The sequence below is a fragment of the Haemorhous mexicanus genome, chromosome 1 (genome assembly GCF_027477595.1).
Source record: "Haemorhous mexicanus isolate bHaeMex1 chromosome 1, bHaeMex1.pri, whole genome shotgun sequence".
NCBI classification, from domain to species: Eukaryota; Metazoa; Chordata; class Aves; order Passeriformes; family Fringillidae; genus Haemorhous; species Haemorhous mexicanus.
Genome location: NC_082341.1, coordinates 149304361 through 149317508, shown reverse-complemented (window position 1 = coordinate 149317508; position 13148 = coordinate 149304361).

The following is a 13148-nucleotide window of genomic DNA, read 5'->3' as shown; positions in this document are numbered from 1 at the left end:
GTGTGTTTCTGCCCAGACAAGTGTAAGTCAGAAAAGGGGATTTATCAATATTTACTCCAACTTTTCTTTTTCCGGTAGATAGAAAGCACCAGGAATAGAAAAAAAACACCACTCCTATTCACTTCCTATCAAATAAATATCACTTCCTAATTCAAAGAATTTTGTCCAAAACTTGATTTAATACCTGCTTAAAAATCTCAATAAGCTTTTGTTAAACTAAAAATCTAGTAATCCAAAAAAGGACATTTTAAGTTCTTCCTCTCTAAGGACTCAGCTCATTCTCACACAGATCTGTGGGTTTGTCAGGTTTTCCATTTTGCTGACCATGCAGCCTGTAGTATTCCCACTGACCTCCCCAGTCTTCACTCAAGCCTTTAAAGCAGAGTTGGCATTTGGCTGTACACCACTTTCCAAGCTGCAGAGCAGGTTTCCCTGTCAAAGAAAGGTGTGTGATGATCCATCTACCATGTCACATCAAGCCAAATTATAGAATTCAACCTATATCTTAATTTTCACAGACTCATTTTTAAGATGCAAGACAGTAAAGTCACATGAGTACATTGACCACAGAGCACCTATGAAGGAAGAAGGAAAGAGCCAGACTGGTAGGAGTAATCTTTGGCTTTTACTTGTCCCACTAAGGTTTGCATATAAGTCTTTATTGATATAATAGTTCTTCTATTTGTTGCTACTAAGGTCTCTACACCACACTTTATGATTAAGAGAACTTGTTATGAGGACCTTAATTTTTTTCCTTTATCAGCAAGACCAACATTACCTCAGGAACTATTGATAAAAGCTGGCTCTACCTGGTTCTCCTCCATCAAACACTTCCTGATCTGCCCACTTGGCAGTCCTTGGTATTCCAGTTCTTGAGACAGATTAAATGTGATGATAATTTGGTGATTGGACTAAAACATATGTTTCTTTGTTCCATTTTTATAATGGACACTAATTCCATGGAAGGAATATGAGGTGTCTGTCCCAGGCAGAATGAGCCAAGAGTTTACTTTAAACTTGGACTGAATGAGTATGTCTGAAAAGTCTCGTTTCATAAAATGGAGGCCCAGTGAGACCTTTTAAATCTTTTCTAAAGATGAATTTCTAATCACAGGCTTTGAAAGAAATAAATATCATCTAGCCTTTTTCACTTGTAGCTGTAAAATCAGGAAGGACCTCTTTGACCTGAGTTTCCACCCATAGCTGAAGGGCGGGTCAGAGATTAAATGTAGCTCTGCCTCCACACTGACCTTTTATCAAACCCAGCCATGTAGGTACCAACAGCAGCAAATTTCCTGGGCTCACTTAGTGGTTACTGACACTTAGGATAGTCAATGAAGCTGACAAAGTGGTTTATCTGTTCAGCACAGATGTTTAATGATTAAATGAATCCACCCCTAATCCCCACTGACTTTCTTAACTGCATCTTCATTAACTCAAACCAGAATTTTAAGTTGTTAATTGCTTAGATTTGAAAGCCACTCTGGAAATCATAAACTTGCTTCCTGTTGAGCTGTCACCCAATGTGCCAAATATTTGTACACAAGAAGCAATTTGGGCATATTGAGAGCAGTTGATCAAAGGAGGGAGTGAAATGTTGATTGTTTAGGGGCAAAGGCTCCCTCAGAGACACACAGTTGTGCTGGTTGCTCAACTGGCCATGCTGTGGGCTCCTTGTCAGTGGAGGTGCCAGTCGTTGGTTTCTCTGTGTCTGGATTGAAGGTACTTGAGATAGTAATTTGTGTCTGGACTCAGGTGTTTATTATTTCTTATTAGTAAAACAGCCTCACTACTGTGAGTTCAGCAGCTTTTCAGTAGAAGGCACAAAATGGATTGTTATCTTTTGTTACAAGGTCTTTTAAGACTAAACTATCCAATTAGGAACTGACACCTAGATTATTTTCCCTTTTAACCCAGTAAGTGATCCCAAAGAGCAATGTGGACTTTTCTGCCCAACTACAAAATGCCACCCAAACCCATGAAGAAGGAAGAAGAAGCATGATGAAGAAACCCAGGACGGCACCCTGTGCCCTCCAGCTTGCTTCCATCCACAGCACTTGTGGAGTCAGGGTTCTCAAGGGCATCGTGTCCCAGGCTGCTCCCCAGGGTGGGCAGCAAGGGAGACCTTGTGGCAGCCCTGGGCCTCCTCTCCTGCACAGGGTCTGGGCACCAGGATGGTTCCTTCTGGAAGTTTCTGTCTTGCCAGGCCAAGCTCTTCTGGGGCAGCTGTGCATTCCTACCCTTCCTGGGAACAGCAAACCTCTCAGGGTCTGAGCCTTCATCTCCTCAAACAATGTTAAACCCACTGGAGCACTTGAACATACCTTTAAAGCTATCTTATTGCCAAAACTCCATTTTTTTCACTTAAAATTATTTTCAAGATTATGTCTTTTGCAGTGAAATTTAAGGTTCTTACTCAATAAAAACCAAGATTAAAACATGATTATTTGAACACATTCCAGCTACCCATTTAAGTTTTTTAAGAACATAGAAATACAGTTGTGAGAAGAGAAACATCAGGAAATAATGAATATTATCTGCATGGTCAGTGAGGACCCTGTACTGACAAATGCATAAGAAATGTTAATGCTTCAAGAAACAATCATATGCTAATTAAAAGTCTTACTCTCCTTTAGATATGAATTCTGCTATGTATCTCTGCTTTATTTAGAGTCACAGAAAGCTTTGGGTTGGAAGGGATCTTTAATCTGCTCCAACCTACCTGCTATGGACAAAATTTCTGTATAAATAAGTGCAAGCAACATAGATTTCAAAGTTAAATATTGTCTTCAGTGTCAAGCATCACTCACCAGAGCTGCCAAGAAGAATCCAGTCTCATTAAACCTGTTGCATATACTTATTGCATCCTGTGCTCTTGTTAATCAATTTGTTGCTTCTTAATACTAAGTAAACACTTAAATTATTCAAATATTTTTAGCACATAGTTTATTTTTATGTACCCAAAAGCAAGCCCATTTGCATTTTTCAACATCTGTTTGGAGCCTTGAGGATTTCAATAATTTCTTACTGCCTTGCCTGTAACATCTAACACCTGGGTTTACTTTATGTTTTATTTATCATTAGATTATCTGATAGATATTACCTGTACTATTTATATATGACAAGAATAATCCAAAGACTTCAGACTTGCACATTCCGAAATTTAGGGTATTTTGAGGATTCCTTGTGCTTTTCAAGTAACTTATTTATTCATAACTTATGTGTACAAGATTCTTCCTGGTAATTACACCCATTATTTTAAAACAACATCCAAACAATAAAAGTTGTGCTTAACTGAAATTGTTCTATATTTCAGTGAAAATGTTCTCTTTGGTCTGTTCAAGTCCATTCAGTCACTTCACCTTCAAAAATATTTTACAGGTAAAAACAAATGCAGAATATGTCTCGGTAGTTCAAAGTGGTAAAAAGCAGCATGAGATAACAGCTATAAAATGAAGAAAAAGCATATGTGAATGGCCATTTAAGTGTCTGAGAGTCTGTCCATTGCTAGGCTTCTTTTGTCCTCCACCCAGCACGTCCTAATTAATTACACCAAAACTCAATAATGAATTCCCCTGACAGGTCTGGGTTTTGGTGTTGAAAACACAACACAGCCCTGCCCCTCTCTTCCACCAGGGAGTCTTTTTTAGGAGATGTGAAGTGAAAGATTGGTGTGCTGTCTCCCCAAATATCTTAAATCACGTATTTGGGTTTTTTTGTGGAAGAAATGAAGGGCTGAATTCTGAAGTCTATTCCTATATCTTGCCCTGGGAAATGCAATATCAGACTGGAAACAAATAAGGACTTAAGACTGCAGGTTTTGACACAGCTCTATCTATTATAGATTCTCTGCAGAAGAAGAGAAGGAAGAAAAGGAAAAGAGAATGGTTATGCCAACTCTTGATATTTTATTGCTATAGTTACAACATGTGGTGTGTTATTTTTTGGTACTTTAATAGAATTATTAACAGTCATTAAAAAAATGAACTCTTGCCTTCCTGATTATGGGAAGATCTTGAAAATATGATGAAAATAATTATCTCAAGAGTCAATATCTTGAAAAAATGTAAAAAAGGAAAATTTCTGGTACCTTTAAAAGTTCTTTTGATTATAAGAGTCTCATTCAGGGTTGAGAAACGGTTGGACTGGCAATGGAGGTATCAATGGGATTCCTCAGCTACAAGTCAGAAACTGCTGAAGAAATCAAGCTTAAAAGCTTTCCTACAAAGCATAAATAGAAAAAAGGAAATTTGGCATATCTGTGCTTTTCCTAAGACTCTAGCAGAATCAATCCCCTGTCCTTCCCTGTTAATCTACAGTGGAAATAAACTGACTTTTCTATTGCAAAGTAAAGCATGTAACCACTAACTGTGGCAAACCAACTGCTAAGCTGACATCATGGTCATTTTAAAAAATAAACACATGACAAACTGAAGCATGTCCTTCACGTGTTTATCCTGTGGTGTTACTGGAAGAGCTTTCTGCATCACTTTTGCCAATGAGCATTCTAAAATCACTGCCTCATTCTGAAATCAGTCTACTTGGTGATTTCTATATTTTTCATTGAGCATAAAAGGGCAGCCACATTCAGAAACAAACTGAAAAGATTTTCTGGGGAAGCCTATTTTGAAAGCTATATAAAGCAATTGAGCCTAACTTTAACATCAATGTTATCCATGGTTATAGCAGGTTCCTTGGAGCATTTTACTCCACTAAGGCACTGAAGCTTCACAAAAATAGAACCCAGTCACAGGTGTTATATTGAGAATTGCCCTGGTGCAGAAAAGTCTGCAGAGGGTGTATGATTACATATCTGACACTACTTAAGGATGCTGCCACATTTGGCTGTCAGCTCCACCTCCTTTTCCCCTCACCTGAACAGTACCATTTCAGAAAGCAACCCTCATGTACGAGGAGCTAGCCTACATTCAGGAACACTCAGTCTTCTTCCCTGCTTTCCAGGAACTGCATGGCCTGAGAGAAGCTGGCAAAGGGAGTACTCAGCACTTCCTGCTTCTTCCAGCCCAATGATAACTAGACTGGCAGCAAGAGGAGGAATCAGCTGAAATCATGATGAGTATTTGTAAATGTAAGGAGGCTGGAGGGATGAGGTTACAGACAGGGGTTCCCACTTTCTCCTGCAATGCTGTGGATGACTCAACCATTTCCTTTAAAAAACCCCACCTGTCTATCTCTCAGCAGCTTTGTTATCAACCACCTTCCCCAGTGAGGTGGAAAACCAAAGTAAAATTAAATAGATTGGAACTACATTTACCTAACTCTTGATAGACAATCCCCCTGAACTTATAGACATGTGTCAGGTTAGCTGCAAAACCCACGGGTCCTGGCTGTGTACGAGCTGCCTGCGAGGAGCAAAAGAATTACAGCAACCCCACTGTTTCTGGTTTGCTAAACATAAAGTCTGCTTATTCGAGGCCCCACAGGCTGCAGTCACCTGTGTTGCAGTGGCACAGCTCCAGTATTATTAACCATTTTCAAGGTTTAATTTGCCAGGCAGATGCAGTTATTGGTGATTAGGTTCATTTTCACAACTTCTGTTTTGATTAATTACTATGAAGATCTATTTACTCGGCAGTATTTCTCAGACTATGGGTGCTTTATTGGATATATTTTCATTGATTTACTTGGAAGACTGATGTTGTCTGCACACCCAAATTCCTATCTCACCTCCAGTGCTGTCTGAACTAATGGTGTATTATAAAGTAGGAACATTTCTAAACAAGGTGGGGAACAAAGATATGGCCAATGCCTTTGGTGATCAACACCGTTAACTTTTACTTCATGTACACTGAGTGAATTCATTAATAGTCATCTGTGGACTCATGTGAAGGATGGCAGAGATTTGTGGCACCATCCTAGTCCTTGTAGTGTATGATTTTGAGGAGGTTGACATTTGAATGGCTGTTGGAGAGCAAAAGACAAGGGAGTTGGGATCTTCACTGAGGTTACATGTTCACGTGGTGGTTGTCATGGTTTAACCCCAGCTGACAGCTAAGCCCCAGGCAGCTGCTCATTCAGCCACCCCTGTGGAATGGCAAGGAGAATGGGAAGAGTAAAAGTGAGGAAACTCATGATATAAAGGCAGTTTATTAGGAAAGCAAAAACTGAGCACACAAGCAAAGCAAACCAAGGAATTAATGCATCAATTCCCATGGGCGGGCAGTTGTTCAGCCATCTCCAGGACAGCAGGGCCCCATCATGTGTAACTGTGACTTGGGAAGACAAGTGCCATCACCCTGAATGTCCCTGTCTTCCTTCTTCCCCAGCTTTATATGCTGACCATGACACCACATGGTGTGGGATGTCCCTTGGGTCATCTGGGGTCAGCTGTCCCTGCTGTGTCCCCTCCCAACTTTTTCTCCCCAGCCTCCTCACTGGTGGGGTGAGGAGCAGAAAAGGCCTTGGATCTGTGCAAGTTCTGCTCAGCAGTAACAAAAACATCCCTGTGTTATCAACACTTTCCTGCACAAATCCAAGGAAGAGCTTCACATCAGTTACTATGGAGAAAATTAAATATAAGCCAGCCAAAACCAGAACAATGATCTACTGAAGTTTTCACTGTGTAAACTTTAGCTATTGTACCAGAAACTTTGTTTTAAGGAAAAAACCACATCTTATATGCAAAGATTCATTGTTGGTTTAATTAAAGTCTGAAAATCTAATAAAAGTAAACACTTGCTATTTTTGTAATGTCAAAAGTCATAGACTAAATTACATATTTAATACAGGAAAATAATAATAAATTAACATTAAGATTATTATATACGTCTTTCTAATACTTCTGTCCTGTGAAGTTTCACTCAACTTTTTTATTGTACTCCTGGGTCTTAAAGTAAATGGCAGCAGATTTTCTTGGGAAAAAGGGAAGCAGGGTAGGTAGCTTCAAATCCTCAGCACCCAAAATTCAGAGGACTGCAATGCAGATGCTGAGAGCTTCTTTATTCTCTTCCTTGGGTTCAATTCAGGTAATTTTTATACTTTGAATACACTCTGCACCCTATCTTTCTTTATTGGTCTACAGTTCTACTTCACCTGACTTTATACTGAATATTTAAATTTTATTGGATATTTGATCCTTTTTAATTTTATTATGCTTAAAGCTTTTCTTACCCAGCTCTTGAAGTCGCATTCCTTTAACAGTCTGGAACAGAACATTGCTGAGCTTTTTATAACTGTAGAGCCTCTGGTATAATCCATTCCTTATACTTTCAAAGCCTGTGATATCTCTTCACACTGGCACTCTGCACCACATCATTATTCTTGAGTCATAGATTGTTCATTCTAAAGAGATTAAGTATTTGTTAACGCAGGCTGTCACTTAAAGAGAATATATCCAAATTATTTTAGCAATAAGCTTTACACCACACACTTGTACAAAGCAAAGAAAAAAGACTAGTTAGGTGGAGTGCTCCCCAGGCAACTGCTGTAAGCTAAACCAAAGCTCAAGGCGCAGTTTAGACACAACCAGACACAGCAAGCCTGACAAGCCCCAGTACAGAGGCCTTGCAGCATTAGTTTGAAGCCTGTCATCTTTTTATTAGCAGTGACAGCTCTAGAGGTGCTGGGTCACACACTATTGTGAAGTTTTCCCATAAATTACTGGGGATAGAGGTAAGAGCTCTAAGAGCTGTTTTAGTGTGGAGGAGAGGAAGCCTACAGTGCTGCAGCTCCAGCTTACCAAAACCATGCCTGATACCTGGTACGCCTCTCTGAGCATGAATTTCCATGTGCAGGAAAGCAATGGCTCCAGCCATCCCTGTCTGCACTATATAAGCTCTATCACTCCTTTTACCCTTTTAGACAAGAACCTGTTGCATTTTTCTGTTCACTGCCAGGCACAAAACAGCAGCAGTGGTGGGCCTGAAAGTGTTGGGTTAATGGTTGGGCTCAGTGATCTGGGACATCCTTTCCAACCTTAATGATTCTCTGATTTAATGAGTCTGTGAAAAATATAATGTATTGGGAAGAGAAGGGAGAGATCTACGTCTTCACACAGCTTGTATCCAACAAAGGCTGATCTCTGTGTCCAGAGTATGTAAAGGCTGAACTTCACTGGGCTCTAGGTCCCTAAATCTGTTAGTGTCTCTAGCTGGGTTGGCATTCTTCACCTGCATGCTGTCTATACCTAGAAGGTGAGTCTGCAGGCATCTCCCAGGTAGTTCTCTTGGGCATGGGTCCAGGGCATCCTCAGAGGGGTGGCATTTGAAGAAATATTCTCTTCCTGCATGTGCTTACACACTCCTGGGTGTACTCATTGGATGAACAAAGACAACAGTGTAAAAGCTGTGATGAGCATGACCTCAAGGTAATGAAGACAGTTTCTGGGCTGTGAAGTTCTGCAATGAAACAGGAGCACAATATTTAGTGGCACTGTGATGCTGTGACAGCAACACAAACCAAATAAGCAGGTAACAAAATGTTCTTTCTGCAGCCAGTACTGCTGCATGTCCTGGATGGTTCATTGCATTAAAACATAGCCCTGGAAAGGTTACAGAAAACTTTGATGTTGACTAAATTCTTATCATGCTGACCAATGATATATCTGGCTAAAAATCAGTCTTTAATTTGGGTCCAGGAGAGAAATTTCTTTGTTGTTATTAAAAAAAAGTAAAGCCACTCTGTATAAGAGGAAGAAAAGAGAAGCTTCATGGTCTCTTTTGCCTGCAGTTCCAGGTGGTTGCTGTTGCAAGTTAAAATATATTTTTGAATATAACTTTTTTTTCTTAAATGACTACTCTTTTATTCACTGACTTTTTAAACTGTTCAAAAATTTGCTAAAAATGTGTAGGAGTTGAAGTCTATTTTCTCATTAAAAATTTTTTCTGTATGAGCTCCACTGTGCTTTGTTTATTGCTCATGCTCCTAAGTTTCTGATTCTGAACATAAAAGCCACAGAAAACAATTTATCCCTTTCTTCCTTACATCATTCATATTGTAAAAGGGCAATTATATTTGTCATTACTACTTGGACAAAATATGTACCTGTACCTTGTAAATCTACTTTATATCTGAGGATTTTGCAATAAACTTTAATTGAATTCACATCTCCTGGCATCTCTTAATAACCTTTGCTGTTCTTAGTATTACAATGAAGTAAAATGCTGGTAAGGGCATGCAGAATGCAGCAAAGTGACAGGTGCCTCCTGTGACACAGATTTTTCAGGCAGTCTTCTTAATTCAGCAGACATTCAGAGCTCAGTAGCTGTGGCTGCTGTAACACAATCCAAGCATATCCAGTTTTTCCAAGACTTCTGCTGAGTTTGACTCTCCAGGAGGTCACTGAGTTTCTGTGAGAGAATGCACCTGGTTGATGGACTTTAGGGTTTCCAGAGGGAACAAATTTAATATAGAAGCTAAGAAAGGTTCAGTGATAGGTTGATTGACAAGGGCTCCCAAGGTCAGCCTTGCCTAGGAGGCACTGGGGACTGTCAACCTAGTACAAATGTCCATTCAAGTGACCAAAGGTAATCAGAGACAAGGCAAAAGGCAGGTAATTGTCACAGCTTTTATACCACCACTTTCATGTACAGGACAAAAACTGGTGTGTCTGAATTTACATTTCCCCGGCAAGGGTATCTACATCATTGTACAAACTCAAGTATCACAGTTCTTTTCAGAATAATAAAAAAGTAACTGGGAGGAATTCTGCTAGTAACTAGATAGGATTCATGGGCTGAAACATAGGAAATAGCAACTACAAGCTCAGTTTTTGCTGTTTCAATATAAGTTGCATGGTCAATTAAATAAAAATTCCAGTCTTAAAAGTTTCACACAAAATTTAAGAAGTGAAGAGGAAGGAAAAGTGAAGGCAGTTGCCAGTTCTTAATACAGCACCTGTGCTAAGCTCCTATAATTATTGTCCTTAATTCCTTTCCTGCATCATGGTTTATCTACTGTCATCTCTTATTTTATTTGAACATTAAGCCCCCTGAAAAAATCACAGCATATTTTTCTTTCCATGACACCACTGTCAGTTTATACATGAAACCTTTCCTCTTCTCAAAAGCTTTATAATTTAAAAGGACAAAGCAGTAGCAGGTGATGAATATTCGTGTAATTTCTCCTGGTTTGTTTTTTATTTTTCAACTTCACCCATTCAGAGTAATGGTAACAGTTAAAAATCCCTCCTCTTTGCCACTCCTGTACATATTTCTCATATGAGCTTCAAGTTTCAATTCCTGTAAATAGCTCAGTGTTCATATTTTCCTGTCAACTCTCCCTGCCCCTACCACTAGAGACCAAGCTGGATTTAACGACTTAATTTCCCAGCATTTTTGACATCAAGGCTTTATAGGCAAAAATAAACCAACAAAATTTACAAAAGACTATGGGGCTGTTTCATGCTTCTGTGTGCCTCAGGAAAAGAAACAATACACCCTAAAACCTCTGTTTATTCCTTATTCCATAGCCTGTATGTCGGGCTAAAATAGATTTGTTAGTTATTCATCCACGTCACTCCATCTGCATACTAGTATCTCTTACCTCTCTACCTTCTTTCAGGTGTAAATGGAGGCATGCAGAGAAGTTGTGTCTAATTCCTACTTTTACATGATTTATTTTATAAATAAATCTCTGTGTCTGTTTATGTCCATCTGTATTAGTGCATGGTATTAAATAATCCTCTTGGTCTCTGCATTTCTGTCGACAAGGGATGTGCATTCAATAATGTTCTTATACTTACTTGATTTGAGCTGCTTTGTTCCAAACAGCAAAATTGAAAAGTATTCTATATAGCATAATAACATAATAATATAATAATATAATATAATCAAGCCATGGTATTGCATGAATTTAGAAATCATCTCCTAGGTAGAACCAAAGCCTTCAAAGTCATCACCTCAATCAAGAAGGAGTCAGACTGGAAGGAGCATTTGTTAGTAATGGCTGTAAAATAGAGTTTAATCTCCTGGTCTGAGTCCTGGTAGAATCATATTTATTATACTGATCTACAAAGGTTACACACATTCCACTGGGCATCGGGACAAAATTAGATTTGATTTTATGGCTAACAGTAACTCCCAGAAGGAAAATATTGTGACAATGAATTGTGAAAGGGCAAACTGTAAATGCTGACAGAAAAGGTTAACGGTATGCTGGAGAATGTAATACAAAAGGAACCCTACACTCCACAAATTTGTTGTAGAAAGTATGTCAGGAGCAATTCCAGAGACAATGAACGCCAAGAGAAAAAAGGCAGCTGTTGGGGTTTAACCCCAGGCAGCAACTAAGTGCAACACAGGTGCTCTCTCATTTCTCCACCACCTTCCACCACTTGTGGGGTGGGGAGGAGGATCAGAAAAAAAGATAAAAGACAAGAACAGTTTACCAGCTGAAATAAAATAAAACAGAACTAAGACTAAGACTAAGAATGTAATGGGGAATAAGAGGAATAAAACCCAAGAAAGACAAGTGATGCACGGTACAGTTGCTCACCACCCACTGACCAATGCCCAGCCCATCCCTGAGCAGTGATCAGCCCTCTTTCAGCCACATCCCTCCAGTTCATGCTCTGAGCCTGACATTCCAGGGTGTGGAATATCCCTTTGGCCAGTCCAGGTCACCTCTGCTGGCCACGTTCCCTCCTGGTTTCCTATGCACCTGCTCACTGGCAGAGCCCAGGACACTGAGAAGCCCTTGACTCAGGGAAAGCACTGCTCAGGACCAACCAAAACATCAGCGTGTTATCAAAGTTATTCTCATACTGAATCTGAAACAGCACTGCACCAGCCATCTGGAAGAGAATAAAGTCAGTCCCAGATGAATCCAGGATACAAGACCACATCGTTAGGCAGAAAAATGAGCATCTTTTCTAAGGCTAAAGAAGCCTTCTTAAAAAAAACCTATGGGAATCATGTGTAAATAACACAGTATAAGACAGATCTTGTCCAAATAAGACAGATGCCAGGTCTGGTGTAATTTCGAAATGTGGAAAGCCAAGGGAAGCTCAGAAAAGTGGCAAAGTAAATGACAATAATAGCACTCAGATGTTATCCACAAAAGGGGGGGAAAAAAAAAAAAAAGGAAGAGAAAGCACATAGAGGAACACAGGATCCTAATGAAAAGGGGTGGGCCACAACTGAGTTTAATGCAAAAGTAAAGGAATTTAATGTTCTTTTCAACCAGTCTTTACATCAGATAAAAGAGCAGGAAATTTTTAGACCTGTGTGCTGTTTTGCTGTTTGTATCACTCTTCTACTACTTTAAGATCTCTGAAGTCTTAAAAGAACTTCAAGGTCCCAAGTGCAGCAGTAAATAAACTATCATAGCTGCATTTTTTCCAGGATCAGATAAAAAAAAAGGGATCCTCTCCCTTTTTTCCTTTCCAATGCAGAAGCAGCAGGATTTTATGACTCTTGATCCCCACCTTTCCCTGGAGTTCCTTCTTTTATCCTGATGGCTTTTTACCACATCTTTCATGGGCTTTTTACCACATCTTTCATGGGCTTAAAGCAATCCTCTCTGCTTCTAAAAACCTATAGTGTAGTCATCATTCATTCAAATTTCCCACCTTTCTTATTCTTATCTGCCTTTTCCATCTTGTCCATCCAGTGTTTTCAGGAGGTTTCAAGTCATTCCTTTTTTTAAAAAGCCTCATTTGCAACTTCCCAACAAGAGACTTGTGTTTTTTCACTTGTTCTTCACTAGAAATCTGCATTAGGTGTTTAAACTTTCAGTGATGGTGATGTCCCCTTTCAGGAATGCTGCCTGGCAAAAGGAAGGATGGAGGGTGATACTATAGGTGGATAAAAAACAATATGAATATTAAAAATATTTACAGGTGCTGAGGATGTAGTTGCTTTCAAAATACAGTTCCTCATTTTAGAGAATGATTTTCCAGCTTTAGTCATATATGTGCTAAGAATCAAACTTCACCTTCTTCACTAGTCAAGTATGAGAGATAGGTTATTTCTGAGGGCAGTTGACCACATACCAAAAGAGGAGGCTTCTAAAGGTGTTTTATTAACCAAGATTGATTCTGCTGGTGTTGTGGTGACAGAGCATAGTGCAGAGGCTCACAGGACTAAACCCAATAGTTCTTTGTGCTGATTTCCTATGAAGCTATTAAAAAGAAATTAACATAATTAGTTTGAGATTTCACTAAAATTAGTGTAACTTCAAAGGGAAAA